Genomic DNA, 18,324 nt, shown 5'->3' on the forward strand with positions numbered 1-18,324 from the left:
CAAAACTTACCATGAAGCAAATATTCCCTAGCTATTACTAAATACTTGAGTGGTTTTCTTATTAGAAGCCCTAATGTAAAGACACGCCATTGCTCTGGAGTACATGGGTATAGAACTCTTGGTTGCTTTCAGCGCCCTGGAGTTTAAGGAGCTGGTCTACACAACCAACAGACGCAAGACACTGGGGGTGGGGGATGAGGGCAAGTGCTGGGGGGTAGGGGAGGCCGGGGGGTCTGTGGGAGAGGGGGGGAAGAGACATATGTACTACTATTTGTAATACCTTAAACAAAATTCAAAAAAAAATTCAATATCAGACACACACACACACACACACACACACACACACACACACACACAAGAGCTGGTCTAAGGGAGGAGATAAATGAAGCTTCATTTGGACCAAGTAATTTCTGAGGAGCAGAGACTCTAACTCCATTGTTATTGAAGTTCAACAGTATTGAAATTGTTTTCTGAACTGGGATGATTCTGAGAGCCAAGTACACCAAGACACTAAAAAGAAAGGGAAGATCATCAAAATAAGGTCCTAGATGATGCGGTTGTTAGAGAAAACTGGTTGCAATACAGTGGATAACTGAGGATGTTTCTCCAGAACAGAGAGGGCACTGCTTCAGGGCCAGCAAGGACTCATCCCAGCAGGAGCAGAAAACACACCAATGAACAACCATCCGCTGGAATGTGTATTAACCGTCTTCAGGAGTGACACAGCGTGGCAGGTACAGAGTAACAGCAGTATGAATGATGGTGCGTATTATTTTCCAAGTACGAGATGACTATTTACATGTGAAGATGTACCAACACTTCCTCTAAAACGAGCCCTTGCTACATTTTCTATCTTGATAAACCATACCAGCATCCATCCAATTGGCCAGGTCAGACAACATGTGAGTGTATTTGTCACTATTCCTGTTCCCTACCCCTGAAATCTAATTGATTTTTGCTTTTTAAAAAGTCTTTATAGTTCCCTCTATCTTCCAGCCCTCTGCCTCTGTCTTAAGTCAATGTCTTCATTAGGTCTCATTCTGGTCACCCATTCTCCACGCCAAGAGAGGGACTCTTCCCAAGTGCAAAATCCCACTTTTCAAGAAAAGGAAACCGAGGCCCCAGAAAGTTAACTACTGTGTTTAAAGTTCATGCAACTACCTGGTGGTAGAGGAAGGCTGAGAGCTCAAGCTCTCTAACTTCAGAGCCTACCCTTTTAGTTATTTATCAAAATCTTAGGACTCTATCAAATAAATTATCAAAGTAGATAATGAGGTTATCTTGAAAACTGATGCTTGAGCTTGCCATAAATACTTCTTAAATATCATACTTCCTCAACTCCATGAAATCAACTTTAACCTACTATGACCGCTCCTTTAGGAAGAAGAAACTGCACAAGAAAAGAAGATGCATCTATCAACCACGGTGTCTACAGCACTGCAGGTGCAACAATGTGTTCTTATACAAAAGCTGGACTGTCAGGGGTCTTCAGGTACACTCTAGGTCACAGACTAAAAATCTTACACATAATTAAATACTTACTGCAATAAAACAGCAGCCTAGACAGCTTTCAGTCAAATAATACACCAGCTGACAAACAAGTCTTAAAAAATCCATTCTAAGTTTTTCATTTTAATGTTGTTGAATTTATTAATCTTTTTCCTATTGTGTCCTCTGTTTATGTCTAGTTAAGTAAATTCTTATCTTAACCCTACAATAATAAATCTTTTTCTAAATATTTTAGAGTATCTTTTTTCATAGTTAAGTCCTTCTTCCATACAGAATCTGCTTCTGCTAATGAAATGAGGTGAGTAGTGTTCAATTTGAATGTTCAGTACAGATAACTAATCACTGATTCTGTAGTGAAAACTCGGATTCAAGGCTCACTGGGACTCAAAAGGAGAGAAGACCAATGGACTGGTGGTGTCTGCCATGGATGGATGCATTGCAAAGTTGAATCCCATAGCATGTCATTACAGATGACAAGAAAGAGAAGAAACAGCCCTGACTAGGTGGCTTGGTTGGTTAGAGACTTGTTAGGATAAGCCAAGGTTGAGGGTTCGATCTCTAATCAGGGCACATACAAGAATAAGTGGAACAACAAATTGAAGTTTCTCTCTCTCTCTCTCTCTCTCACTCTCTCTCTCTCTCTCTCTCTCCCCTCCCTCTCTCCCTCTCTCCCTCTCTCCCTCTCTCCCTCCCTCCCCTCAAATCAATAAACAAACAAAAAACAAAAAGAGAGAGAAGAAAATGAGTTAAATGAAAAGAAAAACAATTTGTTAAATTCACTCCATTCAAATTTTATAACTTTTTACATAGTTCATATAACTCATCATCATCATCATCATCATACTGTCCACATTTTACCCCATATAGAGTAAGACGACATTCAGTAGTTTATTTAAACTGGCTTGTATTCCTTATAAATGCTTTATCGACATACCAACACTTCTATGAAAATCTTTAGGAAAATATTACTACTACAGTATATACTGATTAAGAATTTTTATGTGATAAATCAGTGAGTCTCTAACTGGACTCATACAAGCTCAGTTTAGGTGTTCTGCCACTATAATCATATTAAATTCATAGTTTCAGAAAGAACCAAATTAAACTCATAAAATGTTCTCAGTATTAACACTCTCATAATTTATTTTTCTTAAGTGACTTGCACCTGTTACTCATTACTTCTGCTAGTGTCTGGTATGGGTTAACATATAATTACATATTTATTTCTCTATATGTTCACATATTATAATTAAGTTCATTGAGTGAGTAACTGTTCTGTTAAGGTCAAAACTCTTAGCTTTCCAGTCTGGGATCTTCATCCTACCCTCACTTTATGTTAATTTTTCCATTCATAAATGCATATACTTGCTCAGAGCATTTGGTGAGCAAAAGGTCAAAAGAGAGATGGGTGTGAAAATGCTTTAAAAAATTTACAAACAAGAGTTATAATTTATAATAAGATTAAATTACATATTACAAATATGGGACTAGAACGGTCATGGAAAAAAAATTATATTTGTTTAAATGTTATTTCCTGACCCCACATAATTTCTAATAAAGTCCCTAGAAAACAGCAAGGAAAAGGAAAACCATTTAACCTACAGTGTAATTCATCCCAGTGTGATTTTTAACTAATGAGAAAATCTATTAAGTCTAACTGAAATCAAAGAGTGTAGTGATTACACTTGAAGATTTACCTGCCACAAACACATCTGAGAGAACAGAGTAGATTTATTTGGAAAGAACATACTTTCTTAAGTATTTGTTTTGTTATCTCTTTGCATAAATAAACCTTGAAAGGGTTACAGAAGTGAGAAGAGTAAGGAATCAAAGGAGAATAATTAAGATTTACTTTTTCTGTTTGTAAGTAACAACACAGCCTTGTCTTCCTTGTAGGGAATAAAGCTGCAGCCCCCTGGTTTGGATCCCGGTTACACTGGAAAGTGGCCTGCACGGCTATGCAAGGTCTCAAACAGTTAGAAATGCATAGAAGTGGGAAAGTGAAATTACCTACTTTAAAAGAAAATCATACACTCTACTGCAAACTTTTTAGAATCAGAAAGAACTGGGTTCCAATCCCACATGTCCAACTTTCCAAGCTTTGTGATCTTAGCCATGATTATTTAACCTCCCTGAATTTACTCCTCATCTTTAAAATAAGGATAATAAAAAAAGAAACACCTCAAGAATGACTAGGATAAATGAGATTCTTGTCCTATATACAAATCCATGGCATAACGGTGACCAAGTTATCATTAATTATGAAATAAGAAGGTAAATGACTTTAGGAAAATTGTGAAAGATACTAACTGTACTTTAACATTTTATGATACAAGTTTTTCTTACTTCCAGGCATTTCATATTTCCGTTAAAATTGCAAAGGTTTCCTTCACATTGTACCAAAAAAAAGACTTTTCTGATACAATTGGGTGACAAATGGAAGAAAAAAGATAGAAATGTTCAAGTTTTTAAAAAAATCAATCACACAACTTGGTATGATACGTAACTGGCTAAGATGCAACAGACAACTTATGAACAAAATAAAAAAAATAAATAACAATGAAACAAAGTAGGAAGATGAGGGAAGATGAGCGAGCCAGTAAAGGATGATGGTAACAGGGTTGGGGGCTGGGGTTTGATAGCCTGCATGGCTCCTGGATGGACGGGGTGATCCTTTGCTGTCCACCAGGTCATCCCAGGTCAGCCTGCTTGTTGAACTGTCCAATGTAGAAGTGAGGAGCCATACGGGAAGCACAGGACGGAAACACAAAGGACAAGGAGCCATCTGTGTGTTCTACATGCCTTCTAATGTTTGTGGACCAGTGTTTGGTCTGGAATATGCTTTAGTCTCGAAGAGCATCAATTAATACTACTGATGATATACAGTTAGTAAACAGAAACATATGTATGTCACAGAAAATATTTCATTAAAATCTAACCAAAACTTAAAAAATTGATTTTCAACCACTGGAGCATACCATATGCAGTGTGGATTATTAAGAAATTGAAATCATGTCAGCATAAATATCACATTTCTTTTCCACTAGGGAAAACATGAAGTATACTAAGAACGGCTTCAAACTGACCACAAAATCAGCTCCCCTAGTTAAGAACACATGGTTTTCGTAGACGTACTTTCAGTTGACATTGTGCTTTAGGAGCTTAAAGAACCAATCTACTTTAGACTGCCACAAGAGTACAAGAAAAAATGCCATTCAAAGTAATTGTCTATTTCTACCAGTAATATTTTTTATTGATTACTTTTTTAGAGAGAGAGGAAGGGAGGGGAAGAGAGAGAAACATTGATTTGTTGTTCAACTCATTTATGCATTCATTGGTTGATTCTTCTATATGCTCTCACCAGAGATGGAACCATAACCTTGGCATATTGGGTTGACATTCTTAACAACTGAGCTACCTGGTCAGGGCTCTATCTATAATAATAAAAGGGTAATATGCTAATTAGACCGGATGTCCTTCCGGACAAAGCCAGGGCCAGAGGGAAGCCAGCCTGGGTCCTGGGTGCCTGTGGGTGGCCCACGGGAAGCAGCCTGGGTCCCAGGTGCCTGTGGGTGGCCGGAGGAGGGAAGCAGCCCGGGTCCCGGGTGCAGGAGGGAAGCCGGTGCCAGCAGCCAGGGGAAGGAAGGCCTACTCTTGCACGAATTTTTGTGCATCGGGTTGCTAGTCAATTATAATTTAAAAGGATTACAAAAGACTATACTCATTGTTTGTTGACTAATTTAAACAAATAAACAAAAAAATACACATTTCAAGAATTGTGAATTACTTTAGTAGAACAATGTGTTCTAAGTCACCATTATTTCCTTCTCTATTCTTGTCAAGTTCAATTTGTCAACAAGCTCTGACAATAGACAAGTAAATTTCAAGGTCAGTAAGCTAAACTAGTACTGTGAATAATGAGATATAGATTTACTGATGAAGTTAAAACTAGTATAGAGAGAAATGGAAAAGAGAGAGACTATTAGTGAAGTGAATTTTATATACTGAAAAAGCAAACATTTACCTGGAAAATTAATATAGGAAATCATATATGGAACTAGAGGCCCAGTGCACAAATTCGTGCACCAGTGGGGTCCCTTGGGCTGGCCTGTGGAATCTGGCCAAAACCAGCTTTCCATCATCCCCCAAGGGGTCCCAGATTGTGAGAGGGCTCAGGCCAGACCGAGGGACCCCATCAGTGCACGATTGGGGCTGGGGAGGGACGCGGTAGGTTGGCCAGCCGGGGAGGGACTGCAGAAGGGCTCCAGGGGTGTCCGGCCTGTCTTGCTCAGTCCTGATCAGCCAGACCCCAGCAGCAAGCTAACCTACCAGTCAGAGCATCTTCCCCCTGGTGGTCAGTGCATGTCATAGCAACTGGTCAACTGTCTGCCCCCCTGGTGATCAGTGCATGTCATAGGGAGTGGTTAAGCAGCCTTAGCATATCATTAGCATACTACATTTTGATTGATTGAACAGACTACTGGATGACTGGATACTTAGCATATTAGGTTTTTATTATATAGGACTAGAGGCCTGGTGCACGAAATTCGTGCATGGGGAGGGGTGTGTGTGTCCCTCAGCCCAGCCTACAACCTCTCCAATCTGGGGCCCCACGAGGGATGTACAACTGCCTGGTGGGATCGGGCATAAATGGGCAGTCAGACATCCCTCTCACAATCCAGGACTGCTGGCTCCCAACCGCTCGCCTGCCTGCCAGCCTGATCACCCCCTAACCACTCCCCTGCCAGACTGATTGATACCTAACTGCACCCCAGCCAGCTGATTGCCCCTAACTGCCCTCCCCTACTTGACTAGTCACCCCTAACTGCCCTCCCCTGCCGGCCTGGTCACCCCCAACTGCCCTCCCCTGAAGGCCTGGTTCTCCCCAACTGCCATCTCCTGCAGGCCTGGTCCCCCCCACAACTGCCCTCCCCTGCAGGCATGGGTCCCCCCCAACTATCCTTCCCTTTAGGCCTGTTCGCCCCCAACTGCCCTCCCTTGCAGGCCATCTTGTGGCAGCCATCTTGTGTCCACATGGAGGCAGCCATCTTTGACCACATGGGGGTGGCCATCTTGTGTGTTGGAGTGATGGTCAATTTGCATATTACTCTTTTATTAGATAGGATAATATTCCAACTATGCACTGGGCAGTTCTACTCATAGAACTTTATCTATATAATAAAGCTGGAAACTAAAAAGAAATTATTGAATAAAGGAGAAATAACATGAATAATCTCTTTAAAATTTTTAAGATTGTTAATTAGTACATATACTGACGGATTCATACTTTTCTAACTAATAACACAAAAAGTATAATTACTTCCAAGGTAGGACTATAAAATAAAAAAACCCAGCAAAGTATAGTGTAAATCTTACCACAGATATACGAACATATCTACAAAGGGCAGAGTGACCCAAGGAAAAAAAAGTCCTGGATTATCTTTAAGCAAAATAGGTTGCCTTGAGTTCAATAAAAAACAAAACAAATAACTTCACGGTGGCCAAATGTATAACAAACAAGACTGCAAATTATGTCTTTGTATAGATATTTACATAGATTCCCCCATAAACACACCCACACATATACAAACAGAAACTATTTATGAGGTATGTCCATTCACAGCAGATTAAGCTCTCCTCTTTTACGTCTTCCAGGTAACCAATTAGTGTATATGTACTGAGATCTAATGATACCACAATTCCCTCTCCTGCTTTAAACACCGAAGCTCTGTACCACAACAACAACTGTGAATCTCTCAACCGCAGAGCTGGAAATAGAGATGAGAATGAAGGATGCCAGTGAGGTAGACTCCTTTCTCCCCTGAATGAAACTTGTAGTTCCAGAAACAGGGACCCAGAAGGCACAGTCACTCCCTGCTGACCTGGCAGGTCCGTGCCAATGTTCCTGCCAAGGTCATGAGCAGGTGTGTGAGGGAAGGAATGGTGCTGTGTGTGAAGCATATGAGGCAGGACTGAAGGATGAGTTGATTCAAAAGGGAAGAAAATGATACAACCAATAGAGGTACTAAAATTGGAAGCAGTTGAAAGATTTCTTTTTTAGCATCTTTCACACTGATTTAAAGTATAGGATTATTCCTTGCCATTTTAAGATTCTGCCATCTTCAGTGCTGATCCCAAATAATACAAGCCTCTTTATATCCCCAATTTCACTGACTTGCCTATTTACTCTGAACATCACTGTTCCTGAGCTCATTTTTTTCACAGATGGACCAAAGTTAATAAGGGTTGTGCCATCTGACCCACATCTAAGCATAATTTCTGGTTTTGGCAATGCTTCTCTAAGAGATGGACTTTGGCCAGGTCCAACTTTAAATCACGACCCTATCACTTACTAGCTATGTGAGGCTGATCAAGCTCCTTTACATGTGGGGGTCTCAGTTTCTTTATTCTGAAAAGAGGGAATCAGAATAAGTCGTTCAAGGGTCTGTTACAAGGATTAAGTTAAATCATATAAAGTACTTGGTTTAATGCCATATCTGTATCTAGAAACCTTGATAAATGGTGGTTATTATTAATGCATAATTTCTCACTCACACAGAATCATATTCTTATTAAGTCTGCTTTAACATAAGTAATATACACAGCCTCCTGTCTACAGTAATTTTAAGGAGCATGCCAAGTTATATCCAACAACACTTTAACATGTTCCAATGCTTAAATTTCATTTCACAAGAAACATGAACTTTTAGTCCATAGAGATAAAAATTTTAATGCAATACAACTTGAGAGGTAACATGAAGATTTAAATTTGCAGCACAGGATACAAGGTAGAGGTGACTTCAACAAATAATGGGGGAGAAGGGAATAATAATTCAACCAAAGTACTGAAGTACTTGTTTAATAAAGTCCATGTGAATCATAGCATTAAGAGTTGAATAAATTAAGCTATAAAATATAAAAAATTAAGCTATAAAATGTAATTTTGGATAGAAAAGAGCTTTTAAAGTTTCAAAGAATATGAAGACTATATTGATTATAGATTTTATAAAGGTATTTCAAAACATACTTAATGTTTAAAAATGTATAAAACAAACTTAAAAAGTAGAACTTTAAAGAATTAAGATCCTTGATTTTCCAAAAATGGACTCTTCTAATCTAATAAGAGAAATACAGCTCTGAAAAAAAGAGTAAGCATATAAGTAGATCAATGATAAAGAATATTAATAACGAATACTGCCATCAGATTCAAGTTTACTAATAATTAAATAAAATATCAGTTTCCTCTATCTTATTAGGAAAGATTTAAAATTATAAATCTCTTAGAGGGAAGAGTTTGCAAAGATAGGTGATATATACTTGAAGTGCAAAGTACCAATCTAATGAAAAATGTTCACTAAGGGTTGATCAGACTTTTTCCATTGATTGAGATGGTCACTTTGATTTTTGAATTGAGGGAGGAAGAAACAGAAGATAGAGAAATCATAGCCTGAGGTTGAAAACAACTTTCAGCTATTTGCTCAAAAATTACTTCAACTTTAGATATACAAGTGTTATTTTTTTCAGGGATCTTAATATTTATAAGAATTAAAGGAACCAAAGAACCTCATTTTGAGGGCGGAGGGAGTGGTGGGAATAGAAATAATGGAGCCAAATCTTACTAGAAGTTGACACATACAAAACAAGCTTGTTTTGACCTTCCCTGCCCCTTTAATTACTTACATTATTTAAAGAACCCTAGATGAAAGTCAATGTACTCTGCAAAAGCACATTTGGTTCTTTGATTTTTGTTTTAATGGAAAAGTTTTCCAACCATTAATTAGAACAAAGAATCATCTTAAAAACAAAGTTATAAAATAAAACATAACCATATATTCTCTATTGGAATCCCTTAGATGTCATCAAATTTTTTTTCCCAGTTTCTGTCTTTTGTTTCAGGATTATCTGCCATGCTCTGCTAAAAAGAATAGTTATGGGGCATAAATCTGGGTGTACTACCAGAGAGCACTGGGGATGTCATGAAAGCCAGCATGTATATATTATGGTGATGACTGAAAAAGTACCCCATCCCAGTTGTGGGCAGTAATTATTAGCTTTAACTTTTGGGAATTACGAAATAATGCAAAGGAGTCTAATACAACACAAAACACAGAGATATGACAAACTGAGCTTTACATGCAATATGCAGAAAAAAAGTAGAACAATTACAAACAGAAAAAGCCATAATGATAAAATATAAATTTTTAATCAAAATATGAAATAGCTACTTTAAAAGCAATATTTGGCAAGTTACATTACCTCTCCATATCACATTTGCTCATATCTATAAAATAAAAGTTAAAGTAGAAGAGGTTTAAGATTCCATATCCATGATTAATTTATTCTTTTCCTTTAATGTTCTATGAATTCAATGATATGCAGTTATAGAAAAATTTTGGCAACTTACGCTGCTAACAATATTAAAATAAGACTTTATTGTTCTGCCAAAATCCTTTATGCCTCATTCTAACCACAAAGTTCTTTGACCTCATCTTGGTGGCAGTGTTCTTGCTTTTTATTTTTATTTTTATAATAATCTTTTAATATTGAGGCAACTTTGGGTTTCTCTTATCACTGGCTGATGGGAACGTTCCCATGTCCACGACCCAAGGAACCCTGTTCTTCCAGTTTTACAACACTTACATTATTTGATATGACAGGAGTTACATAAAATTTATGCTTATAACTCTTTGGTAAGGCACCTTCTCCATACCTATTTAACTGCAAGGTACTTATGCGGGTGAAAAATATCTGAAGAGAAATTCTATATTGAATTATGATCCATTCCAAGCAAATTAAAAGTCTACTAAATTTGCCTATGAAAATACCAATCTTGTTTTCATTCCTAAGACAGATACAATTCAAGGTTAAACAAACAAAAGAGTCATATTCAATGTCAGGGAGAGGTTTATAAGGTTTCAACAGTAGTGGAAACTGCTGGTCACATGCACTAAGAAGTAAAAATAATCAAATTAAAAGTTGTGAATCACTCTAAATTGTTCATGAAGCTTTACATTTGTTTCTGGTTTATGAAATATTTCATATTCAAAGTAAGTATTTCATGTATGGTAGGAAAATAAAACACAATTAAAGGCAAAATAAATTTTGTTTTTATTAAATATCAGAACTAAAAGAAACAGCTGCTGTTTCTTACCTACTTTTTTAAACACTGACATCCTTTTATTTCAACATTTCTATTGTGAGGAGCAAATCCTCCTAATCAAAATGAAATATCCCCTTTAAGGTTTGAGAATTTTTAAACCATGATTTTCTATCATTTCTTCGAAATCCCTTACTATCTCTACAATCCTATCTAATAAAAGGCTAATATGCAAATAGACCGAATGGTGAAACAATTGGAACAACCAAACAACTGGTCGCTATGATGTGCACTGACCACTAGGGTCAGCCGTGCGAGGAACATGGCAGGCATCGGCAGTGGCGGGATGGTGGAGCAGGTGAGCAGGGGTGGGAGTGGGGCTACAGGCAGACAGGGGACCAGGGACCACAGTGGGAGAAGCCTATAGGGGCACAGAGGATGGGCTGAGACCTGCCCCTGTGCCTACCGCAGCCTCGGGGCCCACAGTTCCTTTCAAGGTGCATGAATTCGTGCACTGGGCCCCTAGCAGTAAATAAAATTAGGAGTATACACTTTTATCAGTAACAGTGGGAGCCATTCCACTCTGTATTCTGTAGCTAAATGAGGATGGACCTAGTCTCTCCAGAAATTCTTTCTGGGCCTTTCGAAGGTGTAACACTGTCTTCAGTTTTCTGGGGCACCATTTAACTAAGCAGAGCAGTCCATGTAGGAGCAGCAACTGGTGGATTTTGTTGACAAATTACATCAAATTAATTTTAAAATATTTGGGGCTATATATCGTGAATTTGTATATGCTAACCAATATAATTTCAAAATTTTATTATTCAAGTAACTTTATGAGTGCAACAAATATCTGCTTACATGGATAAACACACATACATACATTCTGTGATTGGTGGTAGAAAGAGAAACAAAATAAAATTTTTAAATCATTGTTATTGTTTCAAAAGCACTTATCATCTACTTGAGGGGCATTCCTGAAATCCAATTAATCAAAGTTTAAAAGCATATTAAAGTAAAAGTCTATAAAGAAAAGATGGTTTTGGATATTAACCCCTTATTAGATATGTTCTCCCATTCAGTGGTTTGTCTTTTAATTCTGTTGATGTTTTCCTTTGCTGAAAATAACTCTTTCGTTTGTTGAACTACCATTTGTTTATTTTTTCTTTTGTTTCCCTTGACAGAGGAGCTATAATCCAAAATTTATAAAGAACTTACAAAACTCAACACCAAAAAACAAACAATCCAATTTTAAAAATGGGCAAAAGACCTGAATATTCACTTCTCCAAGAAAGACATACAGATGGCCAATAGATATATGAAAGAATCCTCAATGTCACTAATTGTCAGAGAAATGCAAATTAAAATCACAATGAGGTATCACCTCACACCTGTAAGGAAGGCTATCATCAATAAATCAACAAACATCAAGTGTTGGTGAGGACATGGAGAAAAGGGAACCTCGCATCCTGTTTGTGGGAACGCAGACTGGTGCAGCCACTGTGGAAAGCAGTATGGAGTTACTTCAAAAAATTAAAAATGGAACTGCTTTATGACCCACTGATTCTTCTTCTGGGAATTTATCCAAAGAAACCTGAATCCCTAATTTGAAAGAACATATGTACCCCTATGTTCACTGCAGGGTTATTTACAATAGCCAAGATTTGAAAGCAACCCAAGTGTCCATCAGTAGTTGAGTGGATAAAAAAGCTGTGGTACATTTACGCAATGGAATACTACTCTGCCATAAAAAGAAAGAAAATTTTACCCTTTGCAACAGCATGGATGGACCTGGCGAATATTATGCTAAATAAATAAGCCAGTCAGATAAAGACAAGTACCATATGATTTCACTCATATGTGGAATTTAATGAACAAACTGAACTACTAAGCAAAATAAAGACAGACTCATAGATAGAGAGCAGGCAGACAGGTGAGGGTTGGGGTGGGGAGGAATTGAGCAAAAAAGAAAAGAGACAGAGAACCTCATGGACATGGACAACAGTGTGGTGATTGCAGGGGTGGAGGTGGAAGAGGACACAGAAGGGATAAATGATGACAGAAAAAAATAAAATTTAAAAAAGAGAAAAGGTGGTTTAAGATCAACATAATAAAGTTTTTCTTTAGTTCAAGTTCTGAGTGTCTGTGCTGTGCTAGGTCTTGGAGGAACATTAAAAAAATAAATGTTAAAGCCTGGCTACAAGTAGCTTGCAGTCTCATGTTGATAAAGAAACACAAAACATATCAGACTTTCAAAGTTCTGTGACAGAGGTCTATACAGGAGGCCAGACCACAGAGGCGGATAGTGGACCAGCAGGGATGTGGGGAGGGATGCCTTCATTAAGATTGAAAGGCAGAGACTAGAAAGAGGGTTTTCAAGGTATAGGGAGCATCATAAAATATTCCAGGAAAGGGCAAAACTGTATGGATTGTTTTGAGAAATACAAGATGTTCAATATCGCTGGAGTATAAGGCAGAGAAAAGGAGAATACTCTCATGGGGCAAGAGAGATGGAGAAAATACCACAGAAAGAAGAGCAAAAGATGAGTGCAGAATAAAAGTATCAGTGGGATCAAGAAGAGACTCATTGTACCAAGTACTCTGACAGTGAAGTGGTCATGGACAGTGAAGTGGTCATGGTGTAGGGGTTGACCCCTTTAAGGGTCATACAGTAGATGGAATGATAGTCTGAGACTAGGGGCAGTAAGATCCATTAGGAGGGTAGCATTAATTAACATTTCAAGCTAAATTCACTAATCGCTTCAATAGCTAACACAAGATACAAAGGGCCTCATATCATTTTTATAATATATCTACATATAAAACGTTATTTACAAATGTGATAAATAACCAATATCAGATTAACATTAAAGCCAAAATATATTAAGAAGGCATTTCAAGTTTTATTATGCTCAACCAACCTTCAATGAAAATATATTACATTTTAGACACTGTCAACCAATGTCACAATTTTATATTTTTTCTCTTAATTCAAGGGACAACTTTCTTTAGTTTCTTTTTATTGAAGTAATTTTATTTGGCCTGTTTCCACCAAAAATTTCCACACAGTACCTCAGAAACAACATACCAGATGGAATAAAAATAAGACCAATAAGAAAGGTATAAGAAAGCAATATCATATATTTATATGATGTATAAAGTGAATAAATAGAAGATATTGAATTAAGAACTGAACTTAAAATCTTGATCATGAGATTTTACCCAGAGGCAGTAGAAAATAAAAATTTAATTAAGAAATGCCTATTCTAGATCAATCATGGCTACATTTTCAAAATAAATATATTATTGTCAAAAATCTAAATCAAACTCATTAATAAACTGGTATGCAGAGCTTAAAAAAGTACAAAGAAAAAGCTTGATTCAGAAGCTAAAACAAGCATAAAATGAAGGTTAAAATATAGTTTCAATTTAGATATTAGATTAGCCTTAAAGCATTTCTGAATTAATAAAATTGATTTTAAAACATTTTGCATTACTTTAAAAATTATACGTGATTTTCAGAAGAGATGCTCTACAACAACTGGCCTTATTTCATGACATTTAGACCTGTTCCAGCTACTGCTCTGGATATGGTTTATCTCACTTGAGAATGAGCTGGCTCCTGTATGTTAGCCCTAACACAAACCTGTGCCAGAGTATTCGCTTTTCTTTGTATGTCTTTTGGCTCCCAGTCAAGTCGTACAGCAACTTTAATATTATTTTTGTTTTTAACTTAAATATGTAGTCCAGAAAATCCTTTTTTAAATTTATTGGGGTGACATTGGTTAATAAGATTATATAGGTTTCAAGTGCACATTTCTATGATACATGACCTGTATATTGCGTTGTATGCCCACCACCCAAAGTCAAATCCTTTGGAATTATGTAATCAACTGTAATGTATAACCTAACCTAAATTTTTTAAATAATCATGATAACGCTTATTTTCCACAATAAAAAAACTCACAGCCACAAGGAAGCTTTCAATACATCAGTAGATAAGTCTCATCAAGTGAACACCATACTTCCAGCAAAGCAACATAGTTACCTTCCAAGCTATGCGTAGTAGATATAGAACATAGGCTTATCCATCCCATGAGTTTTCTAAATCAGACAATACATCAAAAACAACTTTTTTGTCCCCTTCAGCACCATTGCTCTTCATGTGAATCTGGGATATGCAAAGCAACGATGTTACATGAACATACTACAGCACTGAGCACACCAGAAGCGTGTGTAAAAGTGCTACGTGTGATGAATGGAAAAAACAAACCATGAATGTGTAGAGCAAGGGATGTTAAGTTAACGTCTTTAGTAGAGAACTGCCTTTTGTAATAACCAATCTTACAAGTCATTGGACAAGCTGAGAAACTCTCCCACATGCTGAGTCTTTTGCCCCTTGGATTAAGGAGACTGTTCCTAGTTTCAACCACTTGGTTCTCTCTATTCCCACAAGGACCATTATTTCACTCTGGTGCACTGTCAGAGGGACGTGAGCGTGTACATTTTGACAAGGTCTACTTCATCTTCACATGTTCACCCGACTTTCCCCTTACTCCATTTCTAGACCACAGGCTACTGAAATGTACTAATATTCATGGTTTAAATCTGGTAGAAAGCAAACAGGAATTTATCACTAGGAAGACTACAAGTTTGACAGAATGAAGAAACAGAAACTTGCTGATAGGACACACCATGAAATTGATGTGCTATTCTCACCGCCCACGCTATATAAGCGTGTTATGAATGCACACAGCAATCTTAAGGACAGGACACAAAACCACACTCCACCAAGAACAGGCTCCAACAGCAGGCAGCCCCCCTCTTAGCGTTAACATGCTGCACACCCCTACGCGTCCTGATGCAGAGCAGCCAACAGGGAGATGGAGTTTATGAGTAAAAGCGAGACTGAGCTGGCTAATTACTTACCTTCTCACTTAGGGCAGGCTTGCTCGTCTAACTTTTTGTTTCCTCTCTTGTCATAGCTCAGCGGCAAACGGTTATGATTCAGCAGAGGTTTGAACCTGACAGTTAAAAAGAACTTTTTTAATTTAAAAAAACATTAGAAATGAACGTCCCCCTGCACGGCATTCTTGCTTTCCTTGCCCTCTGTGTGCGTGTCTCTCGTTTTCTCTCTTTGCAAGGCAAGCTACGTAGTGGTCTATAAATATTGACCCTGACACTTGCTCAGGGCTTTACTTGCTCATGGCACAGGTCTGTGTTACTGAACACCGTGGTAATGCGCAGGCAAAGTTCTCAGCTGCTCAGACAAAGCTGGGGATTGGCTCACTACCCAGCAACCCTGTGCCTGCCTGGAAATACCATTTTCCTGCCAGCTTTACAGATGCTATGGGCCTTTCCTGAGGCCCAAATCAGGCACAGAAGGGCAATTATGAGGTTTGTCTCAAGAAATCGTTTTCCTCAAGCAGGTGGAAAGAAGTGGGGGGAGGGGGCTGGGCACAGTGGAAGACAAGAAAGGAAATACTGCCTTTGTTTTGGCCAAACAACATAATCTCAAACCCTTTATAAAAGTCAGACCTAAATATCATTCAATCAAGCTTCACAAAACTGAATTACTACAATTTCTACATATTGTGAATGAGCAAAAGATACAGAAAAGCATTTTCTGCCATAGTTGTTAATGCTCCTCATAGAAAAAGGCTGCGTTTTTTAGTTCAAAATCCTCATGAGTAATGGAACACAAAGAAATATTTCAACCTCAATAAGTTCATTTCCAGAATTATAGAAATGCACTGGAAAGTATAATATTAATAAAGATCAAATTATGTATTTGGTGAAAAAAGCTAAAACATAACTCAAATTATATAAATCAACATATTGTATTTACTACTACTAGATTTTTAATGAGAATTATAATTATTTTACTTTATATATTTTTCAGATTAAGGATAAATTCTAAGCCATGATGTTTGTAGGTGATATGAACAAGGTCAGCATTACACACGTATACCACATACAATATCCACAGTAGGAATGATTAGAAAATAAATCAAGGTCATATTATTTTTTCTTTTTGCCAAGAATAATCATATGTTTGCTTTATTAACATTTCCTCCCTTGGTTAAATTCACAATAAATGCAACTTTAGAAATAACTTGGTCACTAACTCATTTTATAGTTGAGAAAATGGGCTCCCAGGCTGGTTAACTTCCATGGTCACAAGGCAAGTTTGCCGCCGAGTTAAAACCAGAGTCCTTCCCTTACTGCTCACAATGGTGTGCTCCTTCTAGCAGAGTGGTTCTCAAATCCATTTTTAAGTTCAAAATCCTATCTTCATGTGAAATCTTACTGAAACCTTACCATAGCCAGAAAAATAACTAGTATACAACAAAAATAGCCTTTTACAGTTTAACTGACCCAAAAAAGAGTTGTGCACAAGAATTAACTTTCTAACAATTGAAATCTACTCTGCCTTGTTTCATTTCAATAATTAATGTTTATCCAATAAATTAAACTTATTACCAGGAGACGTACACAGCCAGTTGCTGAAGAGACAAAGATTAATATGTAGGTCCTACTCTTAGAGATCTTCCAGTCCAATTTCAGAGACGAAAGAAAACCTAACTACAAAAAAAAAATGTGTTCATGTAATAAGGGAGAGTAATGAGGGAGCATATGAAACACAGGCATCTGAGCCAATATGAAGTGAAGGTATAATAGGCAATTCTTCAATGGAGACTTCTGCATCTTAAAATATGAGTAGAAGGCAGTGAGGCAAAGAATAAGACAATAAAGACAAACAGACATGGAAAAGCATGACACAGAACTTCAAATAGTTCTTGCTGGAGCATAGAATGTGAAGCAGAAAATACATTTTTTTAAAATGTTAAAGAATGCGCTTCACTTACTCCTCTCTCTCTCCACAACCCCTGGAATCACTGGTCTTCTCACTGTCTCTATAGTTTTGCCTTGTTCTGAATGTCATGTAGTTGGAATCATACACTATCTAGCCTCTTCAGACTGGTTTCTTTTAGTTAGCAATTGAATGGGTAGTTTTAATGGAGTCGATGTCCAAATTCTCTTCTATATAAACTCTTTATTAATATCTGGCTAACAGCAATGCTTTATTCACAACAACCTTTCTTTTACTTCACAGAAGAAAGGGGCACTCTCATCTATCCCAAATATCACTATGGTAGATTGCCCTGGGGTCACAGAAAATTTATAATTTTAAAATTTCAATTAATTCCTTACATTTTTGTTGAAGAGAAGTATGATAGAGAAACAGTTAAAGACTTTTAACTACAAAAATATCACATAAAAATTCTATGAGGAAGTGAGATGGAAATACAGGTCAAGAAAATAAAATAGTAATGTAAATTTTTCAGCTTTTAACAGAAGAGTCTATTCATTATTATTTAAATGAATAATGGTTTTATTAAATTACTGTGGATTTAGATTCCATTGAGTATTCTTAAAATAGTTGATACAGGTTTTATTTTAAAATGTCAATAGTTCCAATAGGGTAGAAATTAAATTCTTTGCAAGTACATATTTTACCACAGGTGAAAAATTGTAGATGTTAACTTGGTAATGTGTGAGTGGTTACATAGTTTTTCAAAATTCCTTTAAAGGTATGTGAACAAAAATAGTTGAGGACTGCTAGCCTACTGTATAAAACCCAAGTTTTTAACCTGGAATATAAAACTTTTCATCACCTTTCTCCCTCTAAGGAGATTTCAGGGCAGTGAAACTAT

At 37.1% G+C, this 18,324-nt stretch overlaps 1 protein-coding gene across 2 annotated transcripts in view; it reads right to left on the reverse strand.

The window, feature by feature from the left end:
* BMPR1B (bone morphogenetic protein receptor type 1B) overlaps positions 1-18,324 on the reverse strand; it is a 386,959-nt gene that overhangs the window by 149,918 nt on the left and 218,717 nt on the right. For both annotated transcript variants that reach the window (XM_054727293.1, XM_054727286.1), the window contains exon 3: positions 15,536-15,630. The gene's annotated coding sequence lies outside the window, so the exon portion shown is untranslated. The remainder of the gene's footprint in view (positions 1-15,535; positions 15,631-18,324) is intronic.

This window comes from Eptesicus fuscus, chromosome 2 (genome assembly GCF_027574615.1).
Source record: "Eptesicus fuscus isolate TK198812 chromosome 2, DD_ASM_mEF_20220401, whole genome shotgun sequence".
Taxonomy (NCBI): domain Eukaryota; kingdom Metazoa; phylum Chordata; class Mammalia; order Chiroptera; family Vespertilionidae; genus Eptesicus; species Eptesicus fuscus.